Consider the following 18,661-nt stretch of genomic DNA (forward strand, 5'->3'; position numbering starts at 1 on the left):
GCCTTCTCACCAAGCTGCTTGCCTATTGTCCTGTAGCCCATCCCAGCCATGTGCAGGTCTACATTTTTATCCCTGATGTCCTTACACAGCTCTCTGGTCTTGGCCATTGTGGAGAGGTTGGAGTCTGTTTGATTGAGTGTGTGGACAGGTGTCTTTTATACAGGTAACGAGTTCAAACAGGTGCAGTTAATACAGGTAATGAGTGGAGAACAGGAGGGCTTCTTAAAGAAAAACTAAGAGGTCTGTGAGAGCCGGAATTCTTACTGGTTGGTAGGTTTTCAAATACTTATGTCATGCAATAAAATGCAAATTAATTACTTAAAAATCATACAATGTGATTTTCTGGATTTTTGTTTTAGATTCCGTCTCTCACAGTTGAAGTGTACCTATGATAAAAATTACAGCCCTCTACATGCTTTGTAAGTAGGAAAACCTGCAAAATTGGCAGTGTATCAAATACTTGTTCTCCCCACTGTATGTGTTGTGATAATTATGTTGTTTGTTCTATAACCTGCTAGTTCATATGCCTTCCCATCGTGATATATAGGCCTAAGGCCGAGACAATAAGAAGATAGTGGCAGAATAAATTCAACCACACCTTTGTTTTATCACAAAACCAGAGGGCAACCTCTGTCCTGTGAACTCCACAAAGTATATTGCATGTAACAAACAGTTACATAATCTAGAGCATGGTCAAGCAAGTTAATGTTTCCCAAATTTTCAGACTAAACAGCTATTGATTTAGAACCATGGAGAGTTACCGCACGTCTCAAAGAAAACAGGAGCTGCCTCCACTATTCAAGCACCATTTCAACATCATCAAATCACCTATGCTTATGCTAATACGGTGACAACTAAAAGATACCAAAAACTATTTAGTCCAATCAACGTAAGCTAAATATAATGTGGTTGTCCATGGTTCTGATTTCTGTGTGTGTGCGCGTGTTCGTGTGCGCGTGTGTGTGTGTGTGCGTGCGTTTGTGCAAGTAGAAAAAACATGTTGACTCACCCTACTTGTATTGAAACGCCAATGACATCCTCCTCTCTTTCATGTTGATGAAACTGTCTATGACTCATACAATACACGCTTTTTAGCTTTGCTCGCTTGCCTAACTTCCTTTCATGGGCAATGATGAGCCAACTAGTTAACATTAGCCTATTACATCTAGCTACATATTGAACTTCCATCCTCTCAGGCCAGGAGCACAATGTATACATTTATGGTTGGATCAGAATTGTCATTATAATCATTGGCCAGTACAGAGAATTAAGTAAAACCACAAGTCCAAATCCCTATCTTCGTCCATTTAATTTAGGAAGGGACAATTTTAGCTATCCAGCAAGCCACCGGAGGACAACGTCATAACGAGATGCAACAATTCAAGTTTTTTCTGTCAATTATGTTTTGCTTTTGATGTGATTGGTGTGAAGCCAAATCCAAACTGGCTTCCCTTGACACTTATTTTTGGTGTGCCAGGACCATTCACAGTTGAGTTCACTTAGTGTAGCTCATCGCTGATTGGCTATTGTTTTATTTAAAAAATTATAAAGGGAGACCAAATGCTTGCTGGCTTCCCTTTCATTCAATGCTACAGGCGGCAACAATGTCATACTCTTTTTGACCAGACAGCATCAAATAGACATATAAAAGACAGAGGGGCACTGTTTCGCTCGCACAGATGCTTTCTCTGGTGAGATACATCCAGCCCTTTAATTATGAAACATAAAGAGACGAAAGATACATTATATATACTGTATATATGATTTATTTTTCTTGGTAAAGTTTTTGGGGAAGCCTGGCTTCCCTTGGCATCCATGAATACACGCCGCTGAATATACTAACCGTGATGTACTATATCTCTGGGTGTCAGTGTGCCACTAGTATTTTCCCTGACCATAATACTCCTTTAAATGTATCATTAACACTTCCTTATCTTTTATTCCATTGTTCTAACTCTTTAAAGTATAAGGATCATAAGAGGTTCAGACCCGCTGTCCTCTCTGGCTCCCTTGTAGAATCACAAGCTCTGAACTGTTCCACATGGCTTCTGTTGTAAATGCATGAACTTCTGATACAGATTTGACCTAGAATGGAGGCCATGTGTAATGGGGGGGGGGGGAGGGTTACCAGGGGAAATAGGGAGATAAAGCCCCAGGGACATAATGTATTTTAAAGAAAACACAAATCATACCACTCAAAATATGTCATTATATCAATCCTGCTCTTCATTCTTTGGCAACAAATGTAGTACTTCGGAAACAGTTTTCATTGAACAGGACAGAAAATTACTAACTGGAAAGGTCTGATTATTGTTAGTAGTGCTCATGTGGTTTTAGATTTTCAGACTTTTTTTGGTGACACAAATCCAGATTCATTACAGTGTGGTGCCAGGACAACAACCTCTCCCTCAACGTGATCAAGACAAAGGAGATGATTGTGGACTACAGGAAAAGGAGGAACGATCACGGCCCCATTCTCATTGACAGGGCCGTAGTGGAGCAGGTTGAGAGCTTTGGGATCCTTGGTGTCCACATCACCAACAAACTATCATGGTCCAAACACACCAAGACAGTCGTGAAGAGGCCACGTAAAAGCCTATTCCCCCTCAGGAGACTGAAAAGATTTGTCATGGGTCCTCAGATCTTCAAAATGTTCTACAGCTGCACCATCAAGAGCATCCTACATCCTACCTGGTTGCATCACTGCCTGGTATGGCAACTGCTCGCCCTCCGACCGCAAAGGCACTACAGAGGGTAGTGCGTACGGCCCAGTACATCACTGGGGCCAAGCTTTCTGCCATCCAGGACCTCTATACCAGGCGGTGTCAGAGGAAGGCCCTAAAATTTGTCAAAGACTCCAGCCACCCTAGTCATATGGTGGCTAAAATTTGTCAAAGACAGAAGCCACCCTGTTCTGTCTGCTGTCGCACGGCAAGCGATACCGGAGCGCCAAGTCTAGGTCCAAAAGGCTTCTGAACAGCTTCTACCCCCCAGCCATAAGACTCTTGAACAGCTAATCAAATGGCTACCCAGACTATACTATCACTTTAACTCTACCTACATGTGCATATTACCTCAATTGCCTCAGCTGACCGGTGCCCCCGCACATTGACTCTGTGCCGGTGCCCCCTGTATATAGCCTCACTACTGTTATTTTACTGCTGCTCTTTAATTATTTGTTACTTTTATTTTAAAATATATATTTTTTTATGATCTAGCACCTATTTTCCTTAAGACTGCATTGTTGGTTAAGGGCTTGTAAGTAAGCATTTAACTGTAAAGGTTGTATTCGGCGCATGTGACAAATACAATTTGATTGATCCAAAACTTAAGAGAGAGAAGAGAAAACTAGGAGGGGGGAAAAAAACCCGTTGAAATGCTGCCAGTATCAAACTGTACTTTTCAGACACAGTTGATTGTAAGAGAAGCCGATAGCACAACCAGCACACCCCTTTAATAATTCATTTAGTTCGGCTATGATCTATCATTTTGTACCTTTTGACATGCGATATTGAAATTTAATATTGCATCAATACAAATGATGTATTGCCAGTCGGCCCAAGGATGTGGATTGCGAAGAGATCTCAGAACGTCTTTGAGTTCCTTCCCTATTCAAAGCCACATTGTACTCGAGCGGAGACGGAGAAGAAAAACATCCGTCTTTCTGGAGCTTTGATATGTGTGTTTAAAAATGACATCTTAAAAAACGCTCAGGGAGAACTTCTTTCCTCTACCCAAAGTCGTGTCTGAGAAGGGAAGAAAGGAAAGCGAAGGGAGCATGACAGTGGCGTTTAGGGGAGACGTCTTATGTTGTAGGGATCTTTGACATACTGTTTAGTTTCATGGAATCCCCTGGCAAAACTCTGGAGCTCGCTATGAGGGACTTTTGGGTGCGACGTCTATAGTCTAGGCTGTAGACTAGCCTATTTCTCGATTACTGTATAGTCATACATTTCCTAGTCTATTGTTCAATCCGTCTTTACTATTTACTAACTAACCTCTAAATCCCTAAGATGATGCCAACCCATGTTTCTCTAGTTGTATTCTCTCTCTGTGTTTTCTCGTAATGCGATAGACAGGATGTATTTGATTGTGTTGAACTGAGATCCTGATCTGTTTTTATCTGTGGTGCTAATGATTTCCTGTTTGTGCGATATTTATGATGCTGCTCTTGGAGACGAGTCTGTTGGTGTGTCATTAACACTGTCTCTCTCTCTCTCTCTCTCTCTCTCTCTCTCTCTCTCTCTCTCTCTCTCTCTCTCTCTCTCTCTCTCTCTCTCTCTCTCTCTCTCTCTCTCTCTCTCTCTCTCTCTCTCTCTCTCTCTCTCTCTCTCTCTCTCTCTCTCTCTCTCTCTCTCTCTCTCTCTCTCTCTCTCTCTGTTGTTTGCTTTCCCAGTGATCTACGGATGTCAATTAGAAGACCCAAAGAATACACGTTAGGTGAGGAACATTTCTTTTATACCACATAGAGGTGAGACTGAGAAATTGGACCCAGCTGACATTTCCATATTCCCCATTCATTTCAAAACCAACACCTATCTACAATTTGAATTGATTTATTTTTTTAGGGACTATACCAGTTTAAATGGCTTCCATTTGGCTCATGGTGTATGCCAGACCTCAAGCGCAGTGCAGTGTCCTGTGCCTGTGACGGTGGGAGAGGGATGTCGTGTGAGGAGGTGCTATGGGGCTCTGTGGGGCCTCTCCCTGTGTCTTCTGCCTGGGCTTATTAGTCTACCTGCGAGGGTCCTGCCCCTCTCCGGAGGTGTGCCTGCCGTGGGGCAACACCTAGGCAGGAGGGATACTCTGTGACAGATGACCTCTGTCTGTCATTCGCCAGACTCATACCTCACTCTGAGAGGCTGACAGTCAGACAGAGCCCAGGTGGACTTTAGCTGGCTCACCCAGGGCTTGTTGTCAGTGAGGGATCTCCTCACTAGCTCTGTGTTGTCTCAATGGGGGACTGGCCGTGCTATGTGTGTATTTGTGTGAAGGGATGTTTGTGTGCTTGCCGTCTTGTGGGGGATGGACTGTTGACACACTTCATATTTCAAAATGTGGGACTGTGGAACGAAATGAAGATTGATGTGGAAAACTGTTTAGTACACGTCTTATGTCAGTAAATATATTATAATTTACACATATGTGACACATCTCACAAGCCTACTGTATATGCATACACATGATCAAAAACCCACACATATTCACAGGGGGGCTCAGATGTTATTAAAGCTATATGCTATAATTGCATTTGATCTCAAATAAACACAAATTCAGTCCATCTCCCACATAAAGATGGCAGATGTGATGGATGACCACATTAGCGCCAGGGACAACATTAGATTTGCTCAAAATTATTGATCTTTTGTTTGCTAGCCAAGTCGGCAATAAATAACCGTATAAGAGAGATGTGACTCATTATCGCCGTGCCAACTGACAGACCTCTGTCAAAACAACTCTCCTACCTCGCCACTCTCTCCTCTCTAACCGGATGGATTGAATCCACTTTTAATTCTCGCACTATTACTATCTGATTCCCTTAAAATGTTAATCCCACTCCGATAACCTGTATTATTCAATATTTTATACACATGCATTCAGAGGTTTTCTGTTTTATCCCTACCTTCTTAGTGAAAAAATCCTTTTATCACACAATGGGTAATTTATATCCATTACTAACATTTTCAATCCTTTTCAGTGCTGCTGTCAGTGCCTTTGGCACAGTCATGATTAATGTGATCTAATAATAGTATGCCATTATATTTCCTTTAGTAAAACATGTACCAACATCCTATTCAGCTCCACCAAATTCATTGCCTCTTAAAATATTTGTCCTTTTTCAGTTGAAAGAGAAGATCGCTATTTTCTCTCAGGAGATGATTACGAAGGTTTTTAGTGAGAATGGGTTCCTGTTTTCGGTCTTTTGACTTTGTGTGAGTTTGATGAGTGGTGGCAAGATGGTGGTGTGTGAGGTGATTTTGACATGCTAGAGTCTTCTCACGCTACAGGTAACACAACGCTGCTTCCCCGCCTCCATTGTTCGCTAGTGGCTTGTGTTCGGACTTGTGTGCTTCGAGTGCACAGCAATCGTTTGTCATTTTAGACGCACACTGTTTCCCGGGTGGTTCCAGACATCACGTTCAGTCATCAAACCTACAGCCAATGGGTTAAAAATATAAAGGAAATATGATATCATATTAAATGTTATATTTATTTTGTTTTTCACGAATAATAGTCTGCTCGTGTTGGTGATCATGCAGCCTTCGAGAACATTGTGGTTTCATACAGTAAGAGTCCCTCCAAACGTAGATAGATTCATATAAATTGACCGAGACAATGATGTCCTAGTTGGGATAGGATAGGGGCGAAGGGGGGGGGGGGGGGTTGGAGGGGCAGCATGCTGAGCGACTGGCGGATTTGGGGGAGATGTGGAGCGGTCCAGGAGTGGGCTCCCGTCCCACCAAGCCGGACGTTCTGAGCCAGCCTGCCACTCGTGGGGGCACGTTTCTGACTGGGGTGCCAACAACCTCCCCCGCTCGCTCCCCAAAGAGGGTTAACCCTTACTGGGTTCTTAGACTTGTATCCAGAATGAACAGGTGGTCGCACAAAACATGGGCATCAATTTCCTCATGACTTATCCCAGTGTGGATAGAGGGGGAGGGAGAGAGAGATCGGGAGACTGTAACAGAGGGAAAGGAAGAGATAGAGGACAGACAGAGAGACAGCGAGAGATAGTGAGACACAGAGAGCAAGGGTGTGTGTGTGTTCCTGTCTTGTATTTGTTTATTACTAGTGTGGTTGGTGGTATGGACTAGCTTGTGGAGGGTCCCACCACTGTGTGAAATTGACATCAGATGGCCGTGATGACTAGAACAGAACAATATCACATCTCGTTTCCATTTAGCAAGGGGCAGCTGTGGCGGGCAGTGGGGGGGGGGGGGGGCACCTGACCCCGGAGTCAAACCACACTCCGACCCCCGCACTCCCAGAACCAAGCACAGCTGTCAACACTTTACATCAAAAGACACTCCCCCCCCCCCCCCCCCCCCCCCCCCCGCATATGTATTTTTCCCTTCTCAAATGCTATGTTCCAGAATTGATCCTACTCCATTTAAGGATGATGTGCATTTGAGACACAGATTTTTTTTTTGTATTCCTTTTTTTTTGTCTCAAGTGTCCGGCTCCAAGCAGAGACGATCGAAATGAAACCGTTTCAAAGCCAAACGATATGGGACAGAGTTTTAGTATAGCTCGACATGGCACACACGGCATTTGGCTCTGACCACAACATTCATCCAGCCCTCTATAGTTGGGAGAGCTGTGGTCACTTAGACATGTCAAGATCAAACACTCGACAACGTTTAACACTGTTGCTCTTGTTTCGCTGGGAGGTCTTTGTTTAGTAGGACGCACATAAATACGCGGAGAGTAACCAATAAACAGTTGGCGAAAACAGCCTTTCTGCGTCAGCGTATTTACTAATGTCTGATTACATTTCCAGAGAAAAAAGCTTGTAGGTTGTAAAGAACAAACTGTCACAATGTTATTTACCCACTTTAATATGCACTCCGTGTGATGAATATTTTCTGCGTGTTGTATGTGCACGAATGAAATGTTCTCTCTGTTCTCTCTGAAATGTTCTCTCTGATTGAAATGTTCTCTCCAAGACTGGAAGGTTACAGTTGAAAAGTACCTTTTTTTATGTCCTCATAAATGGATCAGTCAATGGAGAGATTCAGACAGATAGATAACAGAGAAGAGGAGCGATTGTGTCCTGGGGTTATTACCGTACAGTAGACTCACCTTTTCCTCCTCTAGGTCCTTCACATCGGCTCTCCCTCTTAATAGGGGAAATCCTTCAGGAGGGGGTGAGAGAAGAGGAGGGGGTGGGGGGGTGGGGGGTGGAGGCTGTGAGCTCAGCAATTTCCTTCCAGGACCCAGAGTAGACCAGACCAGAGCTAAGCAGAGCGTCACAGTCTGTCTGAGACTCTGGAGTGAGTCAGGCATTTAGAGAGAGGGGGGAGGAGGAGAGGGGGTTAAGAGAGGGAGAGAGATAGAGAGGGAGAGAGAGAGAGCGAGTGTGAGGGAAGGAGAGGGGGTAGACTGAGAGGGGTAGAGCGAGTGAGAGAGGGCGGGGGGGGGGGAGTGTCGCTCACATGGAATAAGCCCCACACGTCTGGTTGCACCACACAGTTATTCCCATGATGCAATCTGTGTGGGGTGATGATGATGAACATGATGATGATGAAGGTGATTATGATAATGATGAGTGCACAGACAACAGTTGTCGTGGCTGCCTCTCAGTTTGCATCATCTGGCCCTATATAAATATACAGACGGCCTACATGGGCATATCAACGCTAATGCCCCTTTAATCTCATAAGTGCTCCGTTATGGCAGAGGTGGGTTAGTCTCTTAAAGTCCAAGCTGGCTCTCCTTCCCTCCATCCCTCCTCCCTAATTAGGCACCAGAGGATCTGACTAGAGGGGCTGTGTGTGGCAGCAGCCCTGAGCTGAGCCTGGGTGGTGGTGGTGGTGGTGGGGGCACACAGGACTGCAGCAGCCCAGCCAGGAGGCAGGTCACAGGGGGAGAGTGGCAGGGCAGCAGTGGACACTCTGGAGGTGGGGCCCCTGGCATGCCACACCAAGGTTAGTTCACCTAGCAGTTATTTCTAACCCGGCCGCAGAAAATGCCTTCACCGTCACCCCCTATGTATGTTGAGGAGGTGTGGGTGAATATGTAGCGCTCATCTGTTGATAGCGGGTAAAACACAGTGCCCAGCATGTTGATTTATATCTATTTATATTAAAGTCAGGATGGCTAGAGGAGCCTGACACCTAAATGTAGTCACGTGATGGAGTTAGCACCGCCCCCAAACACCTTCTCTGCCCCCCCCGCACCTTCTCTGCACCACCCCACCTTCTCTGCACCGCCCCCAACTTCTCTGCACCACCCCCGACGTCTCTGCACCCCCCCCCCCACCTTCTCTGCACCGCCCCCCACCTTCTCTGCACCACCCCCCAACTTCTCTGCACCCCCCACCATCTCTGCACCCCCCCACCTTCTCTGCACCGCCCCTTGACTTCTCTGCACCGCCTCCGACTTCTCTGCACCGCCCCCGACTTCTCTGCACCGCCCCCTGACTTCTCTGCACCACCACCCCAACTTCTCTGCACCGCCCCCAACTTCTCTGCACCGCCTCCGACTTCTCTGCACCACCCCCCCGACTTCTCTGCACCGCCCCCGACTTCTCTGCACCGCCCCCTGACTTCTCTGCACCACCCCCCCCACCTTCTCTGCACCACCCCCCCACCTTCTCTGCACCGCCCCCCACCTTCTCTGCACCACCCCCCCAGCTTCTCTGCACCGCCCCCGACTTCTCTGCACCGCCCCCCACCTACTCTCATCTTTTCCTTTTCTAAATTTGGACGAGGACATTAAATGGATGTGCTATAATTCAGTGTGTGTGTGTGTGTGTGTGTGTGTGTGTGTGTGTGTGTGTGTGTGTGTGTGTGTGTGTGTGTGAGAGGGTGTACATAGTTCTGTGGTTATGAAGTGAAGCATTATGGCAAAAAAATGCTTAAATAATTTAGCGATCACATTATTTTGTAATGCCATTCTTTAGAACGGACTCATTCACTCTAATAAATGCGTTGCTGGAAAGTTCCGGGGATTTTGTGGGGCGCCAGTGAGCGATAGCAGCCACCCGACTCCTAGCTCCAGTCTCCCCCTCGATGTTACCATGTGACCTGCACCATATTCCTCACGATCAACACTGTGGCCAATTGAGACAAAAAAAAAGGACAAATATTTTATTTATGTGTCAAAAGTGCGGTGAAAGATGGCGGGATCACTCCATCCGCGCAGGTCAATTCTCCCAGATGGAGGGTCCGGATGGTGCACAGAAATGGTAGGGTTATTGATTTGTCAAAGAAATACAGCGCGCGGGTTGGGCTTAAACGGCCACATAAACCTGAGCTGTCAGGAGCAGAGAGGCAGAGCGCTGACATTTAGCCACACAAACGGAGCGGATGGATTCACCGTACCAACACGCCCGTCTCAGCCAGATCATATTCTCTATTGTGAGCGCCTGGGAGAGGCTCACTTATGTAGGGGATTTTTCACATTACACCACAGTGGCATAAAAAAAGTTACCCTCCTCCTTTATTGGAATACATACCTGGATTTAATACAAGGAGTGGGAGGGAGAGAAAATGCACACATGCGGAGTGTGGGCCCATAAAAAGGATAGTTTAACAATTGATCGAGAGCAGTAGTGGAAATGGCAGCTGTAAATCAATTTAATCTCCGAGCAGTTAAAGACTGTTTTCTAATGAGGTTAATGTCACATAATGACCAAATTCCTCCATTTAAAAGATGCCCTCAAGGTGTTGGAAAAAGATAGATGTCGCCTAGCAACATTAACTCGTCATGACCCAGCTGACACTGAGGGGAAAAGTTTTCCCCCCAAGAGGGGATGCAATGTTTTATAAAAAAAAAATGTTAAAGAATGAAACGTGGAACGTTGAAGTGGATGGCGGTTGGGAAAGCAAGGTTGAGGGAATGTTGGGAAAACGTTGGGCTGGCTGTCTAGCGCTACAGGACGGAGGCTCAGAAGAGAAGCCATGGCTTTAAAGGGGAATGAAACGTCAGAATGAGCCATCACTAATACACAGTGAATCGGGTTTACCCTTCAGGGTTTCAGGGTGTTCATGGAATCTCTTATGTCATGGGAGACGATACTGGTAAGGGTGGTGTGCACTTTGCAGAGGGCAGATGAAATGCTAACAGACATGCCAACACAAAAACAACAAGTAAATGATGAGATCATTACTAGACCCATACAAAGCCTTTACTTTTAATCTGACACACATCTTACCGTACTAACATTTGGGCTCTATCTGCTTTGCAAATCTAAGGCTGAACCACCGTGCGCAACCTAAAACGGAAAGAAAGGGTTCCGATCCACAGGCCAACCATTCATCACCGAGGCCCTAAAGCTATTATCATGATCTAATTAGGTTTAAGATAAGTCTGTGTCATGCCCCTGTCCAAGGCTGCCTTGTCCCCAATTCTACAAATTCAGAACATCCCAATTTCAAAATCCCACTCACGCTGTATGTTGAACGAATACAGGAGCTACTAATGCAATTTCATACTACTACATACCCACCCACTTACAGAAATCCATAAATTCACACGATGACACAGATTTACACACATTAACGCGTACAGTAGCTTGTGCGTGCGTGTTCACAGTGGAAGTAGATCAGATACAGCATGTGATGGAGGCCCATGTCTAAGTCTCTCCATTACTCACTAGAGGCATCATTTTCTCAGCACTGTGCTCTTGCCCCTTCTGTGTTCCTCTCCTCCTGTGCTGTAATGAATTGAGGCGCAGATGAGATGATTTTTGGGGGGGGGGATTACAGTAGCGTTGCTGAGACACGCAGGCACTGACCTATAAAGAAGCCCTTTGAGGAGACCCATTAATCCACCTGTCCAGAAATACTATATTTATATGTGTATCATAAATCTAGGCTGAGGTAGTCAAATGCAATTTGGAATTACCAACGCAGACACGCAATTCATTTCTTTAGCGTGATTAGCGACAGTGGTGCGACTGGCTGGCTCAGTGGCTGGCAGGGGTGGCCTGATGTACACGCTGTGTGTTCGTTACACCAACTAACTGCACTGGGTGTGTAAAGAACACACGCGCACGTACGTGCGCACAATAAAGTATGTACTGTATATAAGTAAACATACGGTACGGTATGCGTGCTCATCGGAGACGGTCCCGCTGACATCGCGTTCTAGCCACGCTGATTTGATTCCACTTGCGTAGTCCGCGTGGCTCAGTTGGTAGAGCATGGCACTTGCAAGGCCAGGGTTGTGGGTTTGATTCCCACGAGGGGACCAGTATGACAAATGTATGCGCTCACTACTGTAAGCGGGTCCGGATACGAGCGCCTGCTTAAATGACTCAACTGTGAAAAAGTCTTTCTATGTTGATAAACTAAAGATATAGGTCACACTGGAAATCCTGACCTGATGAGATGCCTTTTCATTCTCTTTGTCATGCCCCGTCCTCCCTTACGGCAACGAGAAGAGAAATATGATTAAGAATGAGGGCTCTCTTTCACTTACTTACTTCCCTCATCTGATAAAACACAGCTGAATGGCCACAATAAGAAGGGAAATAGCATGTACTCCATTTTGATCTGTTCAGGTTTTCTGAAGGGCCACTTTTACCCCGACGAGGGTCTGGCTCTCCTCTTTGATTGATATGTGAAATACGTCTCCCTCTCCAGCTCGAAAGGCAGACCCCGTGTGGGGCTGAAAGGTGCTCATTGTCAAGGCAGGGACTTGTCAGGAGGCAATCCTGTTCCCAAGGCCTGGAGAATGTGTCCAAAAGATACAGCCCCCATTTGGGTACTTTAGGAACTTTCGTTTTGCGTCTGAGGTCCCTTTTAATCCTGATGAATTTTTATAGACACTGTGGCGTTCAATAGCTAGCCGGTCTAATGCCTAAAAAAAAAACTTAAAAAACACCCACATACCCAACTAACAATCCTTAACTTAAAGCATTAAAGGGAGGGTTAAAAGGAGAGGTCTTTGTTGAAGGACACATTGGGGTGTATTTATGTTCTACAAAGGCCCTCTCCTGAATGGAGCCTGATTTCTGTGACCAGATAAAAAAAAATTGGGGCCTAAAAATAGCAGCGTTGTGATGAAACAGGGCTTGAAAAAAAAGAAAAGTCTCACGGGACAGGGAACCTGATGTGAGTTAGACACCCAGGACGCTCAGACATTGCTACACTGAAAGAGAACAACAAGAAGAGAGACAGCTGGGGAGTATCTGGAAGGGAATTAACGGTAGGATGGAACATGTTAAATCGCACAGTGGATTCTTTAACCTTGTTTTTATCAGTGTTTATCCAAAACCACACAATGGGGGTTCTGTGTGGATAGAAGGATCTTTTTTTCTAATCTACTTCTCAATAACATCCCAGGTTTTACTCCTAGAATCAACCTTATCCCTATTTCAAATCCCTGTTTTCTGGTTGGATGTTTTCGCCGTTCCGTGGGTGCCTCTCGACCTCTGTTTCGGCTTCAAATTGGAGGCACATTTATGCAAATGCAGTCGACACCTACAACCAGAGGAATATGTGGCAGCTGTAGAGGAGAATTCAATTAAGACACCCCTGAGGTGTGGTAATTGATCCGCACACGTTTTGTTTCTGCCTCTCTCTTTCTTCTCTCCCGCTCTTTTTTGTTGTTGTTGCGCTCTTGCCTGTTGTTGTCTCGTGAAAACCAAACTCCTGTTTCAGGATTGAGGAACGCAAATGCCACAGGGACTCATCAGCAGTTGTTTCGTTACTGTGAAGCTCTCTATAGGTGCCAATGCTATGCCCCTTACTAACTTGATCACTTTCTTTGTCGTGTTATTTTGGCACCCAGTGTTTACGACTGCCCTTCGCATTATCCACGTCCGATGTGTCATCTTGTCCTGATTTCGTTTTGATCTTCTTAACTCCCGGAGTGACAAAAGGAGTCTATGAATCTGTCTGTTTTTAAGAAACAAGGCCAATTCAAACAGATGACCTGTTGTCACAGACAGAATGAAGATCCCCACTGAGGATTCATCCCAATGGGAAGTTTATGAGGCTGCCCGCCACACTGTAACCCGTTGACTTGTTTTATCCTTATTCTAGTTGGTTGAAAAGTTCTCTTTTACTGACTTTGCTCTTTCACTGTGCTCGCCCTCCCCATCTTGCCCCTCCTCCTCCTCCTCCTCCTCCTCCTCCTCCTCCTCCTCCTCCTCATGTATCGAGGTGGAGGGTTCCAAGTGCTCGATGATGCATTAATACGGACACCTGCTTTGTTCTGGCGGCCGGCGTATCGCCTGTTTCGCCCGCTCCCCCTCTTTCATCATCCTTCTGTGGTTTGTTTGGAACCGACCTGATCTGAGAGCAGGTCTGGCTTGGGTTTCACTCTCACATTCATCTTCAAGGGAGGTGGGCATGCAGGCGGAAGGCTGGGGATGCAGTGTGTGGATGTGTCTGTCTGTCTGTGTGTGTGTGTGTGTGTGTGTGTGTGTGTGTGTGTGTGTGTGTGTGTGTGTGTGTGTGTGTGTGTGTGTGTGTGTGTGCGTGCGTGCGTGCGTGCGTGCGTGCGTGCGTGCGTGCGTGCGTGCGTGCGTGCGCGTGTGCGTGTGTGAACGGACTAGTGGTCCACGGGTCGGTCTGTCTGTCTGTCTGTCTGTCTGTCTGTGTGTGTGTGTGTGTCTGTGTGCGTGTTTGTGCGTGCGTGTGTGTGAACAGACTAGTGGTCCACGGGTCTGTCTGAACTCATTCCCCTCTGAACTCGTATGTGACTTACGCATGTCATGTGGTGGACTTCCAATGTAGCAGGCTGGCTTCAGGTCAGTGTGTTCATCCCCCAGCTTAGTCAGTACATGCAAGAAGGGAACAGTGTTAGAATCCATCCCACGTCCTTGAAAGATTCAGACTAACCCTCCCCTGACTTGTCATTCCATTAAATCCGAAAGAAAAAAGAGTAGAATCCTTAATGTGGCACAATATGTTCTGTTTCATTATACCTTCTTAGCTGGGAGAGAGGCAAAAGGCCAGTGAAAAGGAATACTTGCTATTTAATTACTGTCAGCTGAATGAGCTCTGTTCTGTTCGCCCCCTCCCTGATGTAAAAATTCTTATTCACTTAGTATGTAGGTCACATTACAGCGGTGTCTAGTTATTGGACATGGGCTTAGATAACTGTTTGTTGAGTATTAAATGCTTTTGCTGCCTCAGCACCCTTTCTAACTGGTGTTTTTCACACAGCTGTGCTACTGAAAGGAGGCAACGCTGCAGCAGAAATCATGTCGCCCCCTCAGCCCCCTCAGCACCCTCAGCCCCCGCCAAAATGTGGGGCTGGGTGTTTTCGCACTGTAAAAAGTGATTTAGTGACATACGTTCCGATTCCCCCCCCCCCCCCCCCCCTACGATTTATTACTTTTAAGTTAAGAAGATCAGTTATATATACACGAAGCGCAGTCACAGCTATGGAGCTAGCCGTTGGAATGGCCAAGAATAAACAGAGACGAGCTCTTTGACAACAGTGAACCCGTGACCTGTGGTGTGAGCCAAGCAGGTGAATCTGTGCTTTCTGTACTCTTATCTGTGTTTGCTTTCTGTGACCTTGCGCTCAGCTAACGCCGGGCTGCTTTCGCACAGTGCCGCCTTAAAGGTGCGGATAGGACCCAACGTTGCCACAGCGCTTTCCTGAGGTTTGGCCTAGCCTGTCGTTTCTGGCCAAACGGGAGCCGTTGGCTGTTCCTCTCGCTCTCCTCCCTTGTATGAAATGAGCCTAGATGGTGATGGATTTTTCAAGTACTGACATCCCCGCTTGAGAACACACTCCCTTCCCTCTTTGTGCCGAGCAAGTCAGGCACAATAACATCATGATGCGATCGTCAGCTTTGTGCCGCTACCATCCGCCATTGATTGACAAAGGACACACACACACACACACACACCACACAAAAACAACACAGCTCGCATATTCTGAAAGCATGTTCTCTTTAGAGAAGAAGGTGTTTACAATGAAGACAGAGAAACCACCGGAGTGATCTTGGTAGACCTACTGGGTCAGAAAACACCAACTATGTCCCGTAATACACGGTAGATATGAGAGATAATTCTGGACAGTGAGAGCAGAGCCTGGACGTGGCAACAGTGCACATTTGCCACAGCCCCATTGAGTCAACTCTGAAGCTAAATGATGTCATTGGCTAACTAGCCATTCTCAGGCCATTGCCTCGGTTTGCGTGACTAAATACGTACAATTAAGGCCCCGGCACTTCTCAATCTCTATGAACGCATTGTTATCCCGGGTTCAAGTGCACTGATAATGGGGGCCGGAGGAAAACAGGCGTATCATCGAGGCGCTGCACACAGAGGGCTGGTGGGTAAAATAGATGTCTCATTATTAGTCGCATTCTCTTTCGCCCCAACAGCACAGCTCTCTCACTCTTTCTCTCTCGCTGTCCTTTCTCTCTATCGTATCTCGCTGTTCTTTCTCTCTCGCTCTTTCTCTCTCGCTGTCTTTGCTCTCTCTCGCTCTTTCTCTCTCTCTGTCTTTGCTATCTCTCGCTCTTTCTCTCTCTCTCTCTCTCTCTCTCTGTCCTTTCTCTCTATCTATCTCTCTACCTATCTCTCTGTCCTCTCTCTCTCTCTCTCTGTCCTTTCTCTCTATCTCTTTATCTATCTCTCTGTCCTTTCTCTCGCTATATCTCTTTCTCTCTCTCTGTCCTATCTCTCTATCTCTCTCTGTGTCCTTTCTCTCTACCTCTCTATCTCTCTCTGTCCTTTCTCTCTCTCTATCTCTCTCTGTCCTTTCTCTCTATCTCGCTCTCTGTCCTTTCTATCTCTCTTTCTGTCCTTTCTCTCTCTCTCATCTCTCTATCTCTCTTTCTTTCTCTCTGTCCTTTCTCTCTACCTCTATCTCTCTCTCTGTCCTTTCTATCTCTCTATCTCTCTCTCTGTCCTTTCTCTCTATCTCTCTATCTCTCTCTGTCCTTTCTATCTCTCTATCTCTCTCTCTGTCCTTTCTCTCTATCTCTCTATCTCTCTCTGTCCTATCTCTCTATCTCTCTCTGTCCTTTCTCTCTATCTCTCTTTCTCTCTCTCTGTCCTTTCTCTCTATCTCTCTATCTCTGTCCTTTCTATCTCTCTATCTCTCTCTCTGTCCTTTCTCTCTATCTCTCTATCTCTCTCTCTGTTCTTTCTCTCTATCTCTCTTTCTCTCTCTCTGTCCTTTCTCTCTATCTCTCTTTATCTCTCTCTGTCCTATCTCTCTATCTCTATATGTGTCCTTTCTCTCTATCTCTCTTTCTCTTTCTCTGTCCTTTCTCTCTATCTCTCTTTCTCTCTGTCTGTCCTATCTCTCTATCTCTTTTTTTCTCGCTCTGTCCTTTCTCTCTCTTTCTCTGGTTTTCCGAGGACGCTTTGTGGAATCGCTGTTGTCTCTTACAATTCATATTTCCACGTTGGTACAGTACTAACAGTATGACGCAGGGCTGTGTGCTGAGCTCTCTGGCCAGATGTACACTTGTGAAAAGGCCGTTTCCCCTCTGCTCTCCTGCTAATTCTCCCTTTAAATGCATCGTTAGTTCTTTAGGGTGGTGTGAAAATGGCTGGACAGGGGACAGGAAAGACAAACGAAGAGAAAATAGCTCGGTTAGATACGGTTTGTTATGGATATGAGCTTCGATTTTTTTTTTTAATTTACAGTTGTTGTCTTATCAGATCTTTGTGGTTGATCAGCTCTCTCAGTAAACGGTGAAAAGTGGATAATCTATCCAAAACCGTTATGTAAATTGTAATGCTAATTTAGCTGACGGTTTCTAGTTATATCCACACAAATCAACCAGAATAGTCTATAATGTTCTATTCATGGAAGTCACATTCTGTCCGGTCGAACCGCACAGTCAAGTGATACATGACTCTTGACTCAGTCCCCTTGACAGTGATGCCTTGAAGTCATGTAACGCTGGAGCTCAATTGCTTCTGTCTGTCTGTGTAAGAGGATCACCCCTCTCCTCCTCCTCCTCTGACTGCCCCCCCCTCCCTCCCCAGAGATAGATGGGCTGACCACAGAGGCAGAGCAGACAGAGCTCCGTGTTTTTTTGGGGGGGGGGGGGTGGGTTCACCTCGAAGATTTGGGGGGGGGGCAGCGGGCCGTAACGGGCGCGTTCCCCTCCAGTCGCTAGCGGCCGCGTAGGCAAATGGATCTTATTTTGCGGTGCGTCAACACGTGTAAGGGGGCCCACGGCTCATTACACGGCCCTGATCCCGCTGCAGACACGCTGATGATGGATGGAGAGGATGGACCCGGACCCGAAGACTCCTCTCCTTTTGTTTCCCCTCTCTCCTTCATCTCTCTCTATCTCCCTTTATATATCTCCCTCCTGTTGGAGGGAGGCGGAGTAGAGGGGCGGGGGGGAGACGTCGTGCGCCATGCCTGGGACTGATTACCAGGGCCACACCACAAGAGCCCTAAATCGTGGTCAGGTTTGATGGTTTTACCAGGTAGTGTAGTCGGTGTTGGATCCCAGTGTCACCACGGAAGGCTTTAACCCCATCATCCCCGCCCCCCCTTCACACGTAACCCCTCGCTCAGTTGTCATTTGTCGCCAACCACTGACACTCCTCCCCCTTCCAGTGCCTGCATCCAGTCAGAGGCTTTCCACTGCTCTGTGGATTCCTCCCATTCACGGTATGCAGGCTTTGCTAGTCAAATGGTTAATTGGTTACAGATTGCTCTTTAACCTCGGGGTTGCACACCACTCACAGGCTGTTAAAGTATTATGGGAAATGGAGTGTGGTTTACAATGCAGCCGAAGGGGGAAAGGTCACCGGATTCTCCACGCCACATCTCCAAGGCTCTGTCACTCACTCCCTATGACAGTCACGTGACGCTATGGGTTACCTCGCTCTGCACGAGGAGAGTATTTACCCGTTATTGTTCTCACCACAAAACACACACACGCACACGCATGCACACACACAAACACACACACACACACACACACACACACACACACACACACACACACACACACACACACACACACACACACACACACACACACACACAC

General features: G+C 46.4%; 1 protein-coding gene across 10 annotated transcripts in view; it reads left to right on the forward strand.

The window, feature by feature from the left end:
• The window catches only part of LOC139576221 (zinc finger protein 536-like), a 193,328-nt gene that overhangs the window by 24,003 nt on the left and 150,664 nt on the right, over positions 1-18,661 (forward strand). For all 10 annotated transcript variants that reach the window (XM_071402015.1, XM_071402012.1, XM_071402013.1 and 7 more), the window contains exon 2: positions 4,397-4,440. The gene's annotated coding sequence lies outside the window, so the exon portion shown is untranslated. The remainder of the gene's footprint in view (positions 1-4,396; positions 4,441-18,661) is intronic.

This window comes from Salvelinus alpinus, chromosome 5 (assembly GCF_045679555.1).
Source record: "Salvelinus alpinus chromosome 5, SLU_Salpinus.1, whole genome shotgun sequence".
In the NCBI taxonomy this organism is placed as follows: domain Eukaryota; kingdom Metazoa; phylum Chordata; class Actinopteri; order Salmoniformes; family Salmonidae; genus Salvelinus; species Salvelinus alpinus.